A 12,680-nucleotide genomic window follows, 5' to 3' on the forward strand; every position below is an offset into this window, starting at 1 on the left:
CACCAAATTATGATACAAAGGACACAAATGAATAAGATGAAGAAGGTTATAAGTTAGGGATACAACTAATTATTACTCTTACAATCGATTATTTATTAATGTCTTGCTTTGTTCACAAAAAACTATAAATATTAAAACTATTTTGTCTATTGTGGCATCCTCATGCAGGCACTGTTGCTGCTATAAAAACCCACTACCAGAACATACCATTAACAGCTAAGTATAGACCCAGGGTAAAATGTACTGCATAACATATCCTAAAATACACTATCACACGATGATATTTTGGTCACTGTTTAGCCCTATTGATCAGAAACAACAGTCCTAAAATTAGAAGCAATCGATATGGATAAAAAACTGAAAAAAAACAGCCATCAAACTACACCAGCCATCACTTTGATGCTATCAGCTGGTGCAGCCTTGATCTCAGCCTTTTTAAAATAAAAGTCAGTCACATGAAAAAGGGCAGTGCAATACAAATAAAGTGATCTTGCCGTTTCATACACACACCTGACATCCATCCCTTTAAAAGGTCTGCACAGCGAACCTTGTGATCCATTTCAACTTTTCAAAAGAGCTTTAGCACAAGAAAGGGGAGTCTGCAGAGATGAAACCACACCACCAACTAAAACATTTACTTCACACAGTCAGGACTACAAATGCTGGAAAGACATTTTCAAATAACATTTCTTTGTCCCACAAGGAGAAAAAAATGTGTGGATTACTCTAACTCTCTGACATTAGTCAAATGACCAATGTATTGTATTGTATTGTTCACATCCGCTTTACAGCGGCCTTGCTCCACTTGCTACCAGTGTATTTTAGGATTGCTTTTAAAATCTTATCATTTGTTTTTAAATTCTTAAATGGGCTGGTACCTAGCCTGGGTAAGATTGGGAACTCGGTTCATTTGGGTGTTGCAACATTCAGCCAGTCCGAGTTTGCTTTCACACTGCACTTTAGTGAAACAAACAAACCTTTTGAATAAGGTATCCCCCTCCTCCAACAATGAGCAAGAGAACTGGCTTATCTGTTGGCAAGTGCAGGACAACTTGTGACCAAACTTTTGATGTGGTAGCCCCTCTGCTTTGGTCTGCCCAGGCACATCAGATGAGTCCAGACTCTTTATATATTTTTTTTAATCTTTTTTTTTTTTTTTCTTCGGCCTTCAATTCAGGTTGAGGTCTACTCACATTTATGTTTTCTTGTGTCGAGTAGAGCAGGTGGCAAAAAAAGGATGATTATCTGCTGATATTTTAACAACACCGAGCCCACAGCCATAGGACAGCCCATACAGAATTTGTTTGTTTTAGGCTGCATATACACTGCATGGTGCAAGTGACCCAATTCTTGCTCCCATGAGGCACAAATCAGATATGACACATGAATAAGCAGGCCAAAAGCACAAAGATTCAGATATCATCAGACTAGTGCTGGGCGGTATGCCGCTTCATACCAAAACATTGTATTAATTTTTTTAATGATATATTTTTTTGCATACCGTCCACAGAAAATGGCGCAGCTAAACACTGATGGATGAATCAGTGCTCATGTGTGCTCAAAAAATTATGTGGACACTGTGCATGATCATACATCTCTCTTTCAACCAGTGCAATGGAGGACGAGGGCTCAAAACAGTTGACTCCGAGTTCCCAAACACGAGGTGTCACGCCTTTAAAAGCTTTTGGGTTTCTGATTTCTAAATGTTATAATAACACGTTAATTTCCATTTCCAGTCCAGTAGCCAAGCCCACTCTTAAAAGTTCCCCTCCACATGGGGGAGCTGGAGCCAATTGCAGAGAGCAAGATAGGAAGCCGGTTTAACATCATCATGTTACAATGTCAACAGACTTGTTGTTTAATTGTGTTATTTATTATAACAGCTTCAAAGGTATTTAAGAAGTAGGTTAACACACTGCAAGGGCTGCCACATACGAAATATTTAGCGTGAATGTTTCTGATGCTATTATTGAGGTGATGATTATATTTCTCCTTGCTAAGCACCCTGCATTTTAGATTTGAGCGTAATAAAACAAACATATAATCCAAATTTACCATTAGGTCAACCAAACTAATCTAGAAATAATTTTAACTGTAAACAAGAATAATCAACAGGAGGACAGGACAGACAGGAACAATAGCGGCAGAAGTGATCTTACAAGTATTCAGCGACCGCCCTCCCTAACATGCTGAAAAGTGCGTATGTGCACATCCAACTCTCAGAGCACAGCAGAAGAATGGCTTCAAGAAAATTAACGCCAGCTCTTATAAAGCCCAACCAACACACTAGCAGACTTCTGAGGCAGGTCACCAGTCCATCAGAGGGCAAATATATAGAGAAAAACAACCATTCACTCTCACACTAACACCTACGGACAATTTAGAGTGTCCAATTAACTACATGTTGGTCTGCAGGAAGAATACAGCAGCACTCATGTGATCATGCAAACGCCACACAGTAAGGACCTCGGTCGAACCAAGATTCAAACTGACGCAAACTGTGCTTGCCACCACCCTGCCACATGAACCCTATTCAAGTGTTAACCAGTGTAAACAGATTTCAGATATGGGTCACTTTTGAAAGACAATGTAAGCAGGTCAAAGCAGATAAAAAAAACAGATATAGGCCACATATCAGAATTAGGCCTTAAGACCAACAGTGTAAATAGTCTCTGTGGTTCAAGTTCAACTAAATGTGTACCACAGTGATGGTCAGCTGTAAAGTGTCAATGTTTAAGAGAAAGCCAAGGTCTCCCAGAAATGTGCAGCTGCCCCAGCTTGTGTTGTTTACTTGCAAAACATTCCATCTGTACAAGGGCAGCGAGTGAACAAACTTGCTACTCCTTTAGAAAATACTGCACTGCAGTAGGCAGCACTGTAATGCAACCATCATAATGGAAAGAGAAAGAGGAGTAAAAAGAAAAAGGGAGGAAGACGGACTGATCAGTCTCAAACCTCACAGCCACAGTAAAAACCTCTGCAAAAGTGCTGGGAGAAAGCATTCTGAACAATAAAAGAGAACATTCTTTCACTGTGAATCAAATATTATTTGATTCACAGTGAAAGAATGATCTCTTTACTATCAGGACTCTCTCTCTCTTGACACAGTATATATCTATATCACATAACCATGGTTATACTGTAGAGCTGTGGGCAGAGAAGCTGAGTGAATGAACAATTTCATGAAGATATTTCTGTACTCTGAGCAGCCTGATAGAATCACCAATCAATCAAGAATCAACCAAGTTCAACACTAGTTCAACTACAGTAATCTATGAATAGAACAATTGACACAGATATGCAGGCATGAGCTTACCTAAGAGGCCCTTTACTTCAGGAACAATAGCAGGTGATCTTACAAGTATTCAGTAACAACAACCCTCCCCAACATGCTGAAGAGTGCGTATGTGCACAACCAACTCTCAGGGCAGAGCGGGAGAATGACATAATGAAAATGAACTCGAGCTCTTAAAAAGCCCAACCAACACACTGGCACAGTTCTGAGGCATTATACAACTGCTGCTCCAGTCACATGGATGTGGCTCTCGTGCAGCACAGAGCACTGACAGCCTTGTTTCATAAAACCACATGCTTTACAGTGCATTCTTACAAGAAATCTGTGACACAAAAAACATCAGCACAGATGATGGGGAAAATGCAGCAAAGGGGGGAAATTTACAACAGTATGTCTATACAACGACACTACTGTGGACTTCTTCTCAGTATCTGCCTTTCAACTACACAACAACCCTGTGTGATCACAAAGCCACTCCTTAACATATAGTATTTCCCAGGATAATGGGGTCAACATTTGCTATCTGAGGTCATCAAGCTTTCAGTCAATCTTTACTACACACATTTGTTTCATTAAACAGTGTAATGCAGTCGTCATGAATCCACAGGTACAATACAGCAGAGACCAACAAGTGTATGTGTGCTGTGAACAGGCCTCAGGGAGTCCTTCTCAAAGTAATATGATAAAACAATAATAACAATAATAATAATAAACTCATTTGGACAACTTAATGTTTTAAATATAACATATCGCTGCGATACATACGTGTTATAATGACATTTATATTATTAATGGGAACAATCGTTCCCTTCCCCCATCGAGCTCCCATTGACCTGTTTATTCAGAATCCACACACACACGTTGACCTGCAATCCACAGCACGGTACACTGACACAGTTATGTAAAACCAGCTTTCTCCACCGAATTCACGCCACGACACTACAGCTGCCTCGCCGCCGAATGGCCACCACACACAAAATGACATTTACCCACCTTTACGACTCGACACAAAAGCACGAAGCAGTGTTTTTAGGTTATTTAAGTATAAGTAGAGCAACCAGAATGATCGCGCATGCGCACATCGGTTCCGTTATGCAACTTTATTTTTCTTTACACTACAAAAACAGCCTTCTCAAAACAACGGGTTAAATGGAGCAGACCTACCTGTGCTGTCGAAATAAATGTCCGCTCCGCGCTGGTCCTCAGTGCGAGTTAAAAGGCTCGAATAAAGAATAAAACAGAGTTGAGACGACAGAACTCAACGACAGTTGCCTTGGACTGTTGACACACTGGCCGACGGATCTTCCCCGGCTTTCTCCAACTCAGACTCACCAGCCAATCAACGAGCCCACCGCTCGACCTCATTTTAGACTCCTCCCCTGGTCCTCGTTGATTGGCTGGACGCTCCGGGTTTCCAAGGAGAACGTGACGGAATTTCCACAGTGTTCGCTCATTGGTCCAGAGCACTGTCCGTCGTTTTACATAAACAAGCCTTGGTCTGCACGTGGAACACCATGTTATGTGTATAGTGCGGCGAGTGAGTGGACTGCCACACTAAAGCAACATATCCAGTGTTGAAATTACATAAATGCGGAAAAAAAGTAATAAACACTGCACATTAATTAGCGTCTAACTCGACTCTGTTCGCAATAGGAACTTCTAATGTTAAAAAAAACAACTCAAAACAAGTTGCCGGAAGTGTCCTCCAACATAATTCGCGTCACATATTCCAGCTGAGTTAAACTATACAACCTTTTTTAAATACACGTGGTGTGTTTCACAACCTTTTTATTTGGTTGTAGCCCACAGTCGGATATGTTTCCATAGTTGCTGTCTGCCTCACGTTGTTGACTGCACTGCTTTGCCTTTTCCTGAAGGAGCAATGATAGATAGATAGATAGATAGATAGATAGATAGATAGATAGATAGATAGATAGATAGATAGATAGATAGATAGATAGATAGATAGATAGATAGATCATTTTTCATGGCTCCATTTCAAGAAAAGGAGGAAAATTATCTTGTTATCATGAGAAAACGGAGGCAATAACATGTATGTATGTATGACCCTTTAGGGCTTCCGTAGGGTTTGGTATAAACAATACAACCATAATCAATGCAGTTTATGGTGTAAATATCAAAAACATACATTAACCCTATGACGCCAAACGTATCATATGTGATACATTCGTTTTTGAGCTCCCCTCATGAGCAGTGTGAAAATGTTTTCCTTGACAAACCCGATGTATAAAATTATGTGAAACCTGACAGAGAAACCCCACAGAGATGCAAGCACTGTGTAGGCCACTTTGCCCATGTGTACTGTGAGAAATGCAGAGTGCAGCTTTGTCTGAACAACTGTTTTCAAGCCTACCATCACTCAAAATAAAAAGGTTGTGAATCGCAAAATTTGTAAAAATAACTGAAATGTTGTCTTCCAGACTTCCACCCTGACAGTTCCATTGTTGCATTGTTTTTTGTTTGATTTGTTGGATTGGTTTGTGTATTATTTGTTAAGGAAAAACAAGAATCTTTGAGCATTGTGACCCCCTGTATCAAATATGATACAAATTAAAGGCGCCATATGTGAGAATGTGGCCAAAAACGGTTACTACACTCAGATTCAAAATACCAAGGTCTTTTAGGTTTCGTTTTCTGATGTAAGCAGCTGAGACTCTACTGACTGCAAAGATTGGTAGACTGCGGCGGTATGATTTCAAAACATAAACATTTTTTAAAGTGAATATTTTGGCTGTACTGCCGGGAGTTTGAAACCCTTGGTTCATATCCTCCTCTGAAATGAGAGCTTGCTCGTCACAGCTCACTGTGGAGTGATGGACAGTAAGAGAGCCCATAGTGACATGCTCACATGCTGGCAGCCACAACATACCATCATTATTTCCTCTCCTCCAGCCAAGAGTCTCCACAGAAGAGCTCCTTGCAGAAATATGGACTGCACTAGAAGTGCCATTTTCAAGTGGCAGCCACCCACAGTCCTGCTGAGGTGGCATCCAGTCATCAACACACTGCACTGTCTGCCTTCTGTCTCTGTCCAGTCACCCGTCTCCACATCCACTCTGCCAGCACTCATCCAGCACAATAACACATGGGAGCTTCATACTCAGTTGTAATTGATTTTTGCCATGTTTCCTCATTGACGTGGGAGTTATTTGTGTTTTCCCATACTTAACCCACAAGCCTTTTTGTTCATCGCTTCTACCACCATCACTTTTACACAGAAGTGCAAACTTGTTGCCCTCAGTTGTGGGTATGAGAGTAGGTGGACTTGACTTTGACAGTAAGATGAGACTGATTCATAAATCATCCTCTTCACTGCACTCTCAAACACTCCATGTGCTGCTGATGGCAGTAAACAGGGAGAACCTTCAGGTGGGTGGAATTCCCTAAACAGCGTGTGAGTCATTATGTGGGCGACTGTAAAGCCCAGGAGATCAGCTGCTATGATTATCTAACCAGAAATCCTCTACATTTATGCAATGAGAATATTCACTGACCACTTTATTAGCAACATCTGCATGCCTGATTTTTCATGCAGTGGGAATGCTATTGCTATTATTCAGTTTGGACTTTTATTTGCTGAAGTTTTCTTTCGTATTTGTCTTCCTGGTGTATATGCCTTGTTCACTTTTACTTTAGAGGTCCCGATTGTCTACCTCGCTCTAATGTGACTCACCTGTGTCTTACATGTTCACATGTGTTTGATAACATCCCTGCCTCCCCAGTGTTTTCACTCTGTTTTTACTCCTCTGTGCTCCCCAGTGTCTTTGTTGGTTAATTCCGTCCATCCAGTTTGTTCCTGTTGTTGCCGTTCTGTTACCTGCATCATAATCATCATCATCATCATCATTATTATTATTATCCATCATCCATTATCTAGAATATATCCATCTAGATACATTCAATCCTGCATTTTGGGTCCTTGATTTTGAAAACAAATGAAAAAAAATGGTCTTCCCTGAGGACATAAGGCTCTCAGAATCAGTAACTTCTTAAAAATCCCTCCTTAGAATCCATTCCAAGTGGCATTGATGTGACCTTGTCTTTAGTTTCTGTAGTATCTTAAACCTTTATTTTTAGATTTTTCTCTTTTTCCCTTTAGTTTTGTACTTTTACTCCTTGTTGTTACTGATTGAGTCTTGTCTGTTATTTTGTTTGGCTTCATATTTCCATAACCTGTTCGGGCAAAACACTTTGTGAAGTGTGTTTTTAAAAAGTGCTATTTAAATAAAGTTATAATGACATGAGAAATGCACTGAAGTCTGGACATTTTCCTGGTGCTACGTGTGAGAATATGTGAGAACTTCTCCCTGGAAAAATCCCTGGAGTATCAGCACATCAGTTGGCGTAGTTGGGTGGGCTGTTTGATGACCACATAACGCCGCTAATGCGACACATCATCAGTTATGCACCTTGTTTTCATTGGGTGTTTCGGCCTTACACCTTCATCCCAGGCTGGCCCACTGCAGGCTGATCAGAGGTGTGTGTCACACTGGAGGCCCCATGCAGCCAGAGCCAGTCACTACTTCTTTCAGCGACACTGACAAGCTCCTTGATGGTCCTCCGTTGTGCCTTTCCTCTGATTCCCACTTCCTTCAGTAGCCTTGTGGTGGAGCTGGCTACAAAGCCCCTGCAGCCCACCTCACACTTTTACATTCCAGCCTCTGCCCTCTGCTTCAGCTGCCAGTTTGGCATACTGCTGCTTTTTCCTTTCCAATTCTTCATCAATGGCGTCCACCCAAGGGATTTGGTCCAGAGGACCAGGTCTGGACCGCAGGTTGGTCGTTGCAATTTCGGGTGGGAAATTAAGCCTCTGGCTACGGTCTACTTCCCAATCCCGGGCTGAAAGAAAAACTGTGCCGTGCAGCTGGCATATATGTGTCACCTTACATGTGAGAAATTTAATTCAGTGGTGTGAATCTTCCTTTTTAAATAGTAACGTTGATAAAACAAAAGAGATGTGGATTGATTTCAGGAACAACCCTTCCTTTATATCTCCTGTGATGATGGTCAACCAGCCTGTTGAAGTTGTACAAATACCTCATTAAGCTGTGCTTGAAACCCCACGTTGATGCTCTCTTTTATCTGCTGGCACGTTGGCACCAAGAAATCAGGTCAGGTGTTTGACAAAAGCAACAAAAGCTCTCTTTGTTTGTAGGTATCACAGGTATCTCTGATTCCAGCGCTTCAACACCACAGCTCAAAAACTACAACTATTATTATTATTATATGTTATATAGCTGCTACATTATACATTTATAACGCTATATTAACTGCTAACATCAATATTATCCACATCTGCCCTTCATCAATGGCGTGTCCTTTTCTGAGGGTCACATAAGGAGCTGGAACCATCCCCAGATGGTGTTAGGGAAAGCAGCATGTCACACCCAGGAGGAGATGATGAAGATAATAGTGATGGGGTGCACAGGAGGATTGTGTTTTATTCCCTGAGGTCCCTGAGATTATGTTTTATGAATAAAATAAAACAAAATAAAATCCGTAGACTTGACCAAATCATGTTTCAGTTACTGTGGCTGTTGTGAGAGCAAAATCCTTGTGTTCCTAATAAAGTGGTCTCTGAGTGTACACCACTCTAACCTTGTTGTTTTTCAACCACTGCCATGATTTTCAGTCTGTGACATTTTGGTCTTTCATATGCCATGTTTACACGTGCAGTGAGTGATATGTGCACTCTCCGTGGACGAGTCCCCATCTACCAGGTTACTGTGTTATGTAACTGTACAGTAGATGATTCACACGCTGCAGCGATTGAGGCTGCAAGTCATAAAGAGTCAATAAATGATGATGACGACTGCTAGAAGAATACAGAAAGACATTTTTCTGAGTCATACAAACAGCAATAAAAGAAAAGAAAACAGCATTTTATTTATTTTATCTATACAGCCCTTACTTACAAAGGAGAACTGTGATGAGGATGCTGCTGTTCGCAATCATTACCCTTCTTAATATCTTTATCTCACTGTTAGACTGTTACCTATGGTACTTTACCAGCAGTGCACAAACATCTCTGTGAGTGCTGTGATGTAACATCACTGGTCTCTTGGACTTGGGTGTGGTTTCAGTTTCCACTTGGAAAAGACTAATGTCTGATGGTGAACTCATTCTGATGATGTGCTAGATGACACAGTCAACCCTTTGTTAAGTGGCTACAATGAGTGTTCCCTTTCTCAGCAACACAACCACTCACTCTCACTCCACCTCCACATGATGGTCAGAGAGGAGATGGAGCTATAATCCCAGCTGGCATAGGGTGAAAGGGCAGTTTACACCCTGGACAGGTCGCCAGTCCATCACAGGGCAAAAATTTACTCTCACACTCACATCTTTGGTCAATTTAGAGAGAGTCCAATTTATTATTATTATCATTATTCATTACATTTCCAGAGCGCTTTTCTAGACACCCAAAGCTCTTTACAAATTACCCATTATTAATTAACACATTCTCACTGGTGGTGGTAAGCTACGTGTAGCCATAGCTGACGGAAGCGTGGCTGCCAATGTGCGCCAAACGGCCCCTCCGACCACCGCGATCATTCCTACATACATTCGTTGCGTGTTTTTTCGAACTGTGGAAGGAAGCCGGAGAACCCGGAGAAAACCCACGCACACGCGGGGAGAACAGAAAGGTCCTTGTGCCAACTGGGGTTTGAACCAAGGAACTGCTGCTAACCACTACACCAACTGTGGGCCCCGAATTCACCTCTGCATGTTTCTGGACTGTGGGGAGTAAAGAACCCATTGCAAAACAAACACACATGCAAACTCCACACAGAAAGGCCCTCTGTCAAACTGGGATTTGAACAACAACCACCTTATTCCTGTGAGGCAACAGTGCGAGCCACTACTCTACCGTGTGGCCGCAATACAACCAGTATTCAGTAATAGAGGCAAACTTCAAAAAGACTGACAATCCCTTTAAAATAACAGCATCACTATCATGTTGATGCAACACTGGCTCAATAACAGGGAGATAGGAGCCTCATTTGCCGTGTTTCCATCATGGTAGGGTTTGACTGAGAATAATACCTTAACTATAAAATATAGGCATAGTCGTAGACGTCGCACTGGTGCAACGACATCGAAGGACGGCACGACACACAACAATGTTCCCATTATACACCTGAATTTTGGCGAGTGTGCAATAATACGGTGAGAACTCTTAAAGCAGCGGTCCCCAACCCTTTTAGCGTCATGGACCAGTTTTTTTTTCAAAACAAAAGATATTTCAGACTCTGATAATCAATACAATATTTTTTTTACCCAGTCTTTCTGTGGGACCGGCAATAAATGACCCACAGACTGGTACCTATGTGTAAAATTAAGGAAGGTTCACTGACAGAATAGCAATCGCCCTGTTTTATGGAGGCTGCCATCTTGTTCCACCATGTGTCTACAGCAGCTTGGATTGACATGTGTTTCCCAATTTGAATCGGAAGCTTATTATGCAAATTAGGCACATGGGAAAGAGAGTGGAATGGTATACATATACACACACACATATATATATATATATACATATATATATATACACATGTATATATACATATACATATATATATAGACAACCAATGTTGGGTAAATGATCTCTCTTGCGCTCATCTTTCTCTTGTGTTTGGAGATTGTATATTTATACTTATTCAAATAAAGCTTTATTTAAAAAAACATACAAGGAGTGCATGCATGCCTTATGCTCAACATCTCCTTCTCTGTTTTTGGTGTATTTCTGTAGCAGCATTACAGCGCCACATGCAGGCCTGACATGTAATGCAGCATTTAGTCATTGTGTGGTGTCATCTGGATGAAGACCTGGACCTCCTGAAACAATTCAGTGTTTACGAAAAAAGATTTAAGTACGACAAAGAAAAAGGAGAATATAGAGAAATTGTTTCTTTCATTCTTTCTTAAAATCATGCGGTTAAATTACACTTACAATAACGCACACAAAATATCTTTCCGTTAGATAATGACCTATTGATAGACTGAAGTTTGGGTACATCTAACTGTGTTACAGCGTTAGTGTTGTTTTAAATCACCCCGAATTCTATCTTTTTTACTTACTTTTGCCTGGTAGTGCTAAAATAAGACTGAAATCAATGATGTTGGCCTGGGTGGGTAACTGTTCACAGCCCACATCTACAGCAGTAAAAAGACCACAGGTCGAAAAAGCAGCCGAGTGGAAAATAACTTTAATAAAACAAAGAAAGACCAGAAATGTACTGAAACAATAGCCTGTACATTTGACAATATCCAGTGTCTGAGACATTTTGACGATGGGCGGCGCATCACAAACAAACAGTCAAAAACCATCAGTGGCTTTCAGCCTGTGACCACGGTTTAATAGAATAAGATACGGATCATATACTCGCATATTGCACTAAAAATGGAACACCGTACGTTGGGGAATTAGCTTTTACATTGCAGTGTCATATCCCTCATGAGAAACCCCGCCCACAGACCCTGCCTCCCACACCTGCTCGTATAAAAACAAGCACACTTAATAATAAAAAGAGAGTGCGGCACATATTCGCATTCAGTTTAGAAGCAGATCATCAGAAACAAGTATTGACAGAAGTGCTGAACATTCGCCTCCTGTTTTGCTTCTGACAAACGCAGCAGTTCTTTAAAACGCTGACAGTTTTTAGACTTTAAGAAAAGTGGGATAGTGATAACTTACAAGTGACCACATACTGCCTAATTATAATAACGCTCTGATATAAATACATAAAAAACCCAAAACACATCGTCATTTGATCTAATACTATCATTTTAATGTTCGAAATTACAGTGATGATTCAGTTTGTTTGAAATGTTTGAACGAGGAAGTGGCACAAATAAAAAAAAAAAACAACAAAAAAAAAACCTGTCTGGGCTGTGAATCACTTCGCCTCCTGCACCAATGTTCATAGAGAAAATCAGAGTTTCTTTGTATCACAGGGACACAGCAGCTGCTGGTCTACTGCCAATACTACTTAATGTGTCAATAAAAACCAAGTGAAGCTTTTCAAACACCAAAGTCCCAAAATAACACATTTGAACATAAAGGATGTTGATTTACTGCTGCCTCTGCTACTGTGTTCTGATATTAAATTACTGACTTTCTCTATGGACTCTGGTGTGTGTGTGTGTGGGGGGGGGGGGGGGGGGGAGTAAGCGGTTTATGCAGCAACACAAAGTTTAGTTTCTAGGCAGAAAAGGCCATGGAACAGTGAGATGAAGCAGAAAACATATCCATACAACATAGTGGATGGAAGCTGGTGTGGATTTTGTTAAATGAGCCTTCTGTTAAGTGGCTACATTTTCATTGAGGGCGAGCATGTGTCTCAGGCTGTGTAGAGCCAGGTCA

Source organism: Microchirus variegatus (genome assembly GCF_963457635.1).
Source record: "Microchirus variegatus genome assembly, chromosome: 3".
In the NCBI taxonomy this organism is placed as follows: Eukaryota; Metazoa; Chordata; class Actinopteri; order Pleuronectiformes; family Soleidae; genus Microchirus; species Microchirus variegatus.